This window comes from Carlito syrichta, unplaced genomic scaffold (assembly GCF_000164805.1).
Source record: "Carlito syrichta isolate Samal-C Ts95f unplaced genomic scaffold, Tarsius_syrichta-2.0.1 Scaffold303126, whole genome shotgun sequence".
Classification (NCBI taxonomy): domain Eukaryota; kingdom Metazoa; phylum Chordata; class Mammalia; order Primates; family Tarsiidae; genus Carlito; species Carlito syrichta.
This window is the reverse complement of record NW_007247222.1, coordinates 307,364-317,460: the sequence shown is the minus strand read 5'-3', so window position 1 is coordinate 317,460 and position 10,097 is coordinate 307,364. Positions and strand designations below refer to the sequence as shown.

The following is a 10,097-nucleotide window of genomic DNA, read 5'->3' as shown; positions in this document are numbered from 1 at the left end:
ACACAATGTCGTGTTACTGGAGCCTAATATTCTCACATAACAGTAGAAAACCAAAATCTGCTGTCATCTCTTAAAGAATTAAGAATTGCGTACAAAAACCTTACATAAATTAAAAGATGAATAAATTTACAGGTGTAAATGCAAACCGCTTCCAACTCAAGGAAAGTAACAAACCACAGTGTTCTGGCAGGAAAACAGTTAGGAAACTGGGTCCTAAGGCTGGGACCTTTCCAACTCTGTTAGACCAGTTGGCAAGACAGAAATGATGTGTTCAGCTCTTACCAATCTCTAGAGAAATCCTGGAATACTCAGCTCTGATACACTAATACCCTACACAGATCAAGACTCTTGGTCATGCAGATTCACAGATCAGGGACTTCTCTTCCATAAGCATGTTCTCACCTCTGCCATGAAGTGACTGAGCTATATGTGTACTAAGGGTTTAAACCAAAGATATGTACAGGGTATTAAACAAATACCAAGGGAACAGTTAACTTGAATACAAGATCAAAAATCAGCAACAAGTTCTACAATCCAGTGCTGATATCATACAAGCTTCAAGGACAAATTTCTTTTCGAAGGCTTAGTCCAGTTTCATGAGGTTAGCATGAGGTGTATACATTTGCCAGGGCAAATTTATACTATGAATTAACTCATGCAGCAAATGCTATGCATCTGCTCGCAGTCCCTTTAGAAGCATTTGTGGTGGACGATGGAGAGGCCCAATTCATCATACTCCTGCTTGCTGATTCACATCTGCTGGAAGGTGGACAGGAGGCCAGGACGGAGCGACCGATTCACATGGAGTACTTGCTCTCAGGGGGAGCAACGATCTTGATCTTCATGGTGCTGGGCGCAGGGCCGTGATCTCCTTCTGCATCCTGTCAGCAATGCCCGGGTACATGGTGGTGCCACCAGACAGCACTTTGTTAGCGTACAGGTCCTTGCGGATGTCTACTTCACACGTCTTGATGGAGTTGAAGGAGTTCTCGTGGATGCCGCAGGATTCCATGCCCAGGAAGGAGGGCTGGAACAGCGCCTCTGGACACCGGAACCGCTCGTTGCCAATGATGATCACCTGGCCATCAGGAGCTCGTAGCTCTTCTCCAGGGAGGAAGAGGATGCAGCGGTGGCCATCTGCTGCTCGAAGTCCAGGGCAACGTAGCACGGCTTCTCCTTGATGTCACGCACAATCTCCCGCTCAGCTGTGGTGGTGAAGCTGTAGCCACGCTCCGTGAGGATCTTCATGAGGTAGTCAGTCAGGTCCCGGCCAGCCAGGTCCAAGCGCAGGATGGCATAGGGGAGGGCGTAGCCCTCGTAGATGGGTACCGTGTGGGTGACCCCATCTCCAGAGTCCATGACAATACCAGTGGTGTGACCACACACGTACAGGGAGAACACGGTCTGGATGGCCACATACATGGCCGGGGTGTTGAACGTCTCAAACATGATCTGAGTCATCTTCTCTCTGTTGGCCTTAGGGTTCAGGGGGGCCTCCGTCAACAGCACCGGGTGCTCCTCGGGAGCCACACGTAGTTCGTTGTAGAACGTGTGGTGCCAGATCTTCTCCATATCGTCCCAGTTGGTGACAATGCCATGCTTGATGGAATACTTCAGTCAGGATGGCTGCTTGCTCTGGGCCTCGTGGCCCACGTAGGAGTCCTTCTGACCCATGCCCACCATAACACCCTGATGTGGGGGACGCCCGACAATGGAGGGGAACACAGCTCTGGGAACGTCGTCCCCTGCAAAACCAGCTTTGCACATGCCGGAACCATTGTCAATGATGAGCACGGCAATTTCTTCTTGCATTGCGATCGGCGGAGATGCGGGGTGGTGGGGCAACAGGAGAACACAGAGCGCAGGCCAGCGGCAACGGTGAGCAACTTATGTCTTGATTTATGTGTTGACCTAGAAGTCATTCAGTAGTATGTTGTTTAGTGTCTGTGTCTTTATGTGTTTTGGGGGAATCTTGTTTGTGGTAATATTTATTTTAATTCCACTGTGATCTGAGAAGACATATGGTATTATCTTGATCATTTGGAATTTGTTTTATGTTTGATTTATGTCCGAGAATATGGTCAATCTCGGAGTATGTTCCATGTACTGATGAGCTGAATGTATACTCCGTAGTTGTTGGGTGAAGTGTTCTGTACATGTCTATTAAGTCCACTTGGTTGAGTGTCAAGTTGAAGTTCTAGATCTCCTTATCGACTTTTTGCCTTGATGAACTATCTAGGATTGTTAGTGGGGTATTTAAGTCTCCAGTTATGATTGTGTGAAAGTCAATGTCTTCTTTTAATTCACTTTTTAATTGATTTATAAAACCTGGTGCTCCTGTGTTGGGTGCTTATATGTTAAGAATGACTTTTTCTTGCTGGTAAATTGAATCTTTTATCATTATGTAGAGTCCTCTTGTATCCTTTTTAACTTTTAATAGCTTAGAATGTGTTTTATATGGTATTAGAATAGCTACTCCTACCTTCTTCTGTTTTCTGATCACCTGAAAGTTCATTTTCCAGCCTCTGACTCTGAGTCTGTAGGCGTCCTTTGTAGTAAGATAGGTTACCTGGAGGCAAAAGATTGTTGGATGATGATTTTTTAAATCCAGTCTGCCATTCTAAGTCTTTTCAGTGGTGCATTTCTTTCATTCACATTCAGGCTGATTATTGAAATATTAGCATTTATTCCTGTCATAGGACTCTTAGAAGGCTGTTTTGTTTTTTTTTAACTTTTGCATTAATATGTGTGTGTGTGTGTTCATTTTTGTGGGTACACCGTATGCTTTATTGACTCTCTGTTTGTCTGTACTCTTGTAAAGTGCGTGGTTGTTCTTTTTTTCTTTTCTTTTTCTTCTGTGCTCAACATCTTCTTAAGAATCTCCTGTAGAGCTGGTCTGAAAGCTGCATATTCTCTAGGGATTGGATGTCTGGGAAGGAGTTTTATCTCCATTGCTGATGAAGCTTTGCTTGGCTGGATAGGAAATTCTTGGTTGAAATTGCTTATCTTTCAGAACATTAAAAACTGGATTCCAGTCCCTTTTGGCTTGTTGTGTTTCTGCTGATAAGTCTGGCATTAGTCTGATGGATCTTCTCTAGGAGGGAGTCTGACCTTTTTCTCTCACTGACTTTAGGACTTTTTCTTTTATACCTACTTGTGTAGGTGAATTACTATGTGTCTAGGGGTTGGTCTTCTCATGAAATGCTTTGCAGGGATTCTCTGAATCTCTTATGGTTAAATGGTCACATCTCTGGCAAAATGAGGAAAGGCTTTTGAATGAAATGTACAAATTTCTAGACATATATCACCTAACAAAATTGAATCATGAGGAAATGAGATAGAAAATCTGAACAGATATCTATTGGCTGCTCATGTCTTCTTTTGAGAAGTGTCTATTCATATCTTTGTCTACTTTGTTATGGGGCTGTTTGTTTTTTTCTTTTCAGTACATTTGAGTTCCTTGTAGATCCTAGATGTTAGGCCTTTGTCAGATATACAGTTGGCAAATATTTTTCCCAGTCTGTGGGCTGTCTCCCTGCTCTCTTGATGGTTTCTTTGACTTTGCAGAAGCTTGTCAGTTTGATGAGGTCCCACTTGTCTATCTTATCTCTTATGGCATAGGCACTTGGGGTATTGATCAGGAATTGGTTGCCAGTTCCAATTTCCATAAGGGCGTCTTCTGCATTTTCTAAGGTTCTTATAGTTTGAGGTTTTACATTTTGGATTTTGATCCATTTAAAGTTGGTGTTTGTGATGGTGATAGGTAGGGGACTTGTTTTAATCTTCTGCATGTGATCAGCCAGTTTTCCCAGCACCATTTACTGAATAGGTTCTGCTCTCCCCAATTGTTGGTGGTGGAGCCTTTGTCGAAGATGAGTTGGTTGAGAAATTGAAGTTTTACTTCTGTAATCTCTATCAACAGACACATGAAAAAATGCTCAGCCTCACTATTCACCAAAGAAATGCAAATTAAAACTACACTAATACACCACCTCACTCCAGTCAGGATAGCTATCATCAATAACAAAAAACAACAGATGCTAGAGGGGATGTGGCAAAAAGGGAACACTTCTGCACTGTTGGTAGGAGTGTGAACTAGTACAACCTCTGTGGAAAACAGTGTGGCAATTCCTAAAAGAGTTAAAAATTGACCTTCCATACAACCCTGCAGTCCCCCTGCTGGGACTATACCCAGAAGAACTCAAATAACTTTATGAAAAAGATACCTGCACAGGTATGTTTATCACAGCATTGTTCACAGTCGCAAGAACATGGAACCAACTTTTCTGCCCATCAAAAGAGGACTGGATTTTTAAAATGTGGTACATATACATATGGAATATTATGCAGCCATAAAGAAGAACAAAATCAAGGACTTCACCATGAACTTGGATGGACTTAGAATCTATAATACTGAGTGATCTTTCACAGAAACAAAGAACTGAGCAGCTCACATGTTCTCAGTCATAAGCAGACCTTGAACAATTGTCATAATACTATAAGCAAGGGATTGGCAGTAGTGGGAAACTGCCAGGGGAGGAGGATTGGATTGACAGTTGAGGGAAACTGCCAGGGGAGGGAGGGGCATGCCTTATCTACAAGGATATCTTAATAATGAACATTTGTATTCCTAACCCTGAATTGTACCCCACATCTATAAAATAAAATAAAAAAGGAAAAAAGAAAATCTGGACAGATCAATAATGAATAAGGAGATTGAATCAAGAATAAAAGAAAAGCCCAGGAGCTGGTGACTTCACTGCAGAATTCTATCAAACATTTAAAGAAGTAATATCAATCCTTCTCAAAGTCTTCTAAACAAAATCAAATAAAAGTTAATACTTTCGGCCAAGCTTGGTGGCTCAGTCTGTAATCCCAGCACTTTGGAGGCTGAGGCAAGTGGATTGCCTCAGCCTGTGGGTTCAACACCAGCCCAGGCAACTTGGTGAGGCCTCATCTCTACAATAAATAAAAAATTAGCCAGGTGCAGTAGTGCACACCTGAGGTTCTGGCTACTTGGAAGGCTGAGGCAGAAGGATCACCAGAGCCCAGTGGGTCGGTGCTAGGGTGGCCATGAGTGTGCCACTGCACTCTAGCCTGGGCAACTAAAAAAACAACTAATACTTTCAAACTCATTTTCTGAGTCCAGCATTACCCTGATACCAAAGCCAAACAAGGACACCACAAGAAGAGAAAGCTATAGGTAAATATTCCTGATAAGCTCAGATGCAAAAATTCTTAACAAAGTAATAGCAAGCCAAATTTCACAGCACATTAAAATGACAATTCACTATGATCAAGTGGAATTTATCCCTGGAATTCCTGGATGCTTCAAGATACAAAAAATAAAAAGTTACATACCACATTCACAGAATGAAGGATAAATCTATATGATCATCTCAATAAAGGCTGAAAAAGCATTTAAAAAATGCAGCATCCTTTCATGATAAATGTTCTCAACAAATTATGTATAGAAATAATGTACCTCAACACAATAAAATTCATACATGACAAACCTACAGGTAACATCATACTTAATGATATAAAGTTGAAAACTTTTCCTGTAAAATTAGGAACAAACATGGTGCCCACTCTCACCACTTTTATTCAACATAGTAGCAGATGTCCTAGCTATAGTAATTGGGCAAAGAAAAAAACAACAAAAAAAGCACCCAAAATTATAAAGAAATAATTTAAAATATCTGTTTGGAAATGTCATATTTTATATAGAAATCCCTAAAAACTCAAAAAAACTATCAACACTAATATATTTAATAACGTAGCAAGCCAGTAAGCCACACATAAAGTTGCATTTTTAAACAATAACTATGCCCAATCTGAAAAGGAAATTATATTCTATTTACAACAGCATCAAAAAGAATAAAATACTTAGGAGTTCACTTGACCAAGAAGATGAGAAACTTACCCAATGAAAACCATAAAACATTTCTGAAATGAAAGAAGACATAAATAAATGACTCCACAATCCCATGTTCATGGATAGAAAGACTTAGTATTGTTCAGATGTCAACATTTTTGAAACCACTCTACAGATTCAATGTAATCTCAATTAAAATCCCAATGAGTATTTTTGCAGAAATAGAAAATCTTATCTTAAAATTAATATAGAACTTCAATGAACCCTGAGTAGACACAGCAATCATAAACACACACACACACACACACACACACACACACACACTTTATTTTATTTTAAAGATGTGGGATATAAGTCAGGATTAGGTACATAAGTCATCTATGTGCAGGTGAAGTTTGGGCATCCACTGGCCCTCACTTCCCCTGGTTTAGGATCAGGTACCCTTTATGTTGTTATGTGTCTCTCCCCCATTGACAACGTATCATGACTGCCAATCCCTTCCTTGTGCTATTGTGAATAATGTTCAGGTCCCACTTATGAGTGAGAATATGTGGTATTCAGTTCTCTGTTTCTGTGACAGATCACTAAGAATAATTGTCTATAAATTCCATCCAATTTGCTGAGAAGTCCATGATTTTGTCCTTCTTTATGGCTATGTAGTATTCCATTGAGACACAACAATCTTTAAAGGAAAATAAACCCAAAGAATCCAAACTTCTTGATTTCAAAACTATTGTTTTAAAACTGTTAGTGCTAATAAATTTGATAAAGCTACAGAATACAAAATCAATTTATAAAAATCAGTAGCATTTCTATACAATAGAATTATCTGAAAATCAAGAAAACAATTGCTTTTAATATATCATGTCCTTCTTTATCTCTTGTGACAGTTTTTTACTTAAAGTCTAATGTGTCTAATATAAATATATTAATATAGCCTGCTGTGTTTTAGTTACTATTTTCATGGAGTATTTTTTTCTCTCTCTTTGCTTTCAGCCTATTAATGTTCTTAAATCTAAAATTGGTCTTCTGTATTATAGTTAACATACATTTTATTTGGACGTTTTTAAGTCCATTTAATCACTATGTCTTTTGATTGAGAAATTTGACCCATTTATACTTAAACAATTTTGATAGGGAAGGACTTCCTATTTCCATTCTCTTCATTGTTTTCTGACTGTTTTGTAGTTCCTTTGTTCCTCTCTTGCTGTCTTCCCTTGTGGTTTGATTTTTGTTGTTATTGTTGCAATATGCTTTGATTCTTTTTATTTGTTTTCTATATACTATATAATTTTTTCTTTCTGGTTATAATGAAGTTTGAATGAAAATTATCTTAGTTCTAGCAGTCTATTTTAAGCTTAATGTAAATCACTTACAAAAACATTATACTTCTACTTCTCTACTTTTACACTTTAAATTATTGATGTCTTGATATATGTTTTATATTGTGTATCCAATAGCATATTTTGTGGTTATAGTCTTAATACATTTGCCTTTTAGCTTTGTATACTAGAGTTAAAACTGATTCAAGCACCACCATTACAGTATTATATTATTCTGTATTTGTCTATATATTTATCTTCACCAGTGAGATTTATACTGCCATATGCTTTCATAATGTTGTTTAGTATTCTTTCATTTCAACATTAAAAACTTCTTTTAGCATTTTCTTTGAGTTTTATTGATGTAAAATTGAAAAATAAAGATGTTATATATTTAAGGTATACAATGTGATGATTCAATACAAGCATTTACTATGTAGTGATTAACATAATCAAGTTTATTCACACAAACATCGCATCACAAAGTTATGTTTCTGTGGTGAGAACATTTGAAATCTACTCTCCTAACAAATGTCGAGTACTCAATAGAGTATTATTAACTATACTCATCATGATGAATGAAAGATATCCAAACCTTCTATAATTCTAACTGAAAGTTTGTAACCTTTGACCAACACCTTCCCATTTAAAGTTCTTTGTATTAGCCTTAGAAACACCATTTTAGGCATCCACATCACTTTGTAAAGGTTAGCTAAAATTAAAAAAAAATTACTAGAAAGGCCCAAACCATGAGAATGCACCTTATTAGGCAGTACTTGTTAAGCAACCCTTATCATAAGTAACCACAAGGCTAGGCAACTCTTATTGTAAAAACAAGTCCCCTCCCCTAGCTACCCCTAGGAACAAGATAGTCACTAAAATTTTTCCCACCTGAAATAGCTGATGGCGCACCTCCTTCCCCACCAACTATAATTGCCCTTAGACTGTAAGCAGAGTCGGGCTCCAGTCTCATCTGGTCACCCCCTCAGGTTTTTTTTTTAATCAATATTTTTTATTATGATATTGTGGGGGTACAGTTAAGGGTTAAGTATACAAATATGCTTCATTCAGTCCCATGTTGATAAGAGGTGTCTCCCCGTCCCCAGACAGATTTTTTTTTCTTCAGAATAAACCTGTGCTGTTGTTGAACCACCACCTGTCATCTTCTTTCTGCTTGCTCATTTGTTTGGCCTGACACTTTGGACTTCATAAATCTGGATGTCTATTTCCCTTCCTATATTTGGGAAGTTTTCAGCCATTATTTCTTTATTTAAAGCTTTTTATTTAAGCTTTTTATCCCTCGTTTTTCCTTCTGATAATTCCATAATGCATATATGAATTTCCTTTAGAGTGTCTCATAAGTCCCATACACCTTCTTCCCTCTTTGTCATTTATGTTTTTTCCCTTTCTTTTATGAATAATTTCAAATGGCCTGTCTTCTAGTTCATGATCCTTTCTTCTGCTTGGTCAACCTTGCTGGTAAAGGTCTCAAAATTCTGTTGAACTTTGATGTTCAGTTCTGTATTCCACAGCTCCAGAACTTCTGTTTGGCTCTTACTGAGGATTTCGATCTGTTTGTTCTTTACAGAATATCTTCAGTAGGAAAATCTCTTCATCAGCATCCTAGCCAAAGATTCTTGGTGGGCAAGTTGGCAGCGCTCAGGGCCAGGTCTGCCACCTGGTTCTGTGAATAGGCAGGTCTGCTCCTGTGGCTTGCAAGTGAGCCTGCTATCATGGAATATAGGCTGACTGCTGAGGTCAACATGCTGCTTGTTGAGTGCTCCAACCCTTTTCCTTGTTCTTTGTTACCACCAAGAAACCTAGCCATGTTGATTGCCTCAGTGGTCTGAATGAATCATGACAAAATGTGCCCTTCAAAAGCCTGGAGAAGTTGGAAACTCACTTTACTCTCTTTATTTCCCCACAAGAGTACTCTGACATTGATGTGCTTTCTCTTGGTACTGTACTGTGCCAGTTTAAGGAATGGGTGAACTGTCAGATTTGAAATTGATTTTTTTTCTCTTTTTAATACATCTTTTCTCATTATTTGTGCTCCACCAGGGTGCTATAACCTTTCACTTGTATTCTACAGATCTCTTAAAGTTATTTTTTTCTATAGATGGTTGTTAAACTGGTGTTTCTGTGGGGGAGTAAGCACTGAAGTCTCCTGTTTTGTCATCTTGCTGACATCACTCCTTCAAGTTCTTAAATTCTAGGGATAAAGAGAAAATCTGAGAAACTTCTAGACAAAAATGTTATTTAGGAAAAAAAGCCCTACAGGACATCAGATTTCTTGTTAGTACTTGATTGTTTGCCACTGTAACTTATAATTTCTGAGCGCTGTACAACCACAACAACCTCTTACTGCAACATACTTAAATATATAAAGTTAACTTCCTAGAAATGAAATTGTATCACTATAGTTCAGTACCTACAACTTTGCAATGTTTATTGTGGATTTTGAACAATTAGAATTTAAATAAATGCTTATTGCCAACCTCAAACATAATAGAATGTTATCATGAAAAAAATATTCACAGATAAGTAAGCACTGAAAGAATGTATCAGTCACACAATCCATCTGCGAAAATACTAAAAAAGTAACATATAGATCAGTATGGTGATCTCAAGAATAAGCATATAGTGCTAAGCAAAGAACATTGCAATGTATATAAAGTTAAATCAATACATGCATAGTAAATTATTTAGAAATGTGTGGAATTAGTGCTAAATAAGCGTTCTTTAAGTGTAAGAAACTCACTGAAAAGTAAATATTCTGACTATTACTTAGCTATATCAGTGAAAGCTTAGCATTTGCGAGAGAAGGTTATTGGTGGTTGGAAAAGAGAGGCCAAGTGAAAGAGTCCCACAGGTCTCATCTGTTGAAGGAGAGTAAA

General features: G+C 38.2%; 1 pseudogene across 1 annotated transcript; it reads right to left on the bottom strand.

Moving 5' to 3' along the window:
• Positions 1-437: 437 nt before the first annotated feature.
• Positions 438-1,812, bottom strand: LOC103260133 (annotated as a pseudogene). Its single transcript, XR_002481945.1, has one exon. The product of XR_002481945.1 is annotated as an actin, cytoplasmic type 8-like (transcript).
• Positions 1,813-10,097: the final 8,285 nt, after the last annotated feature.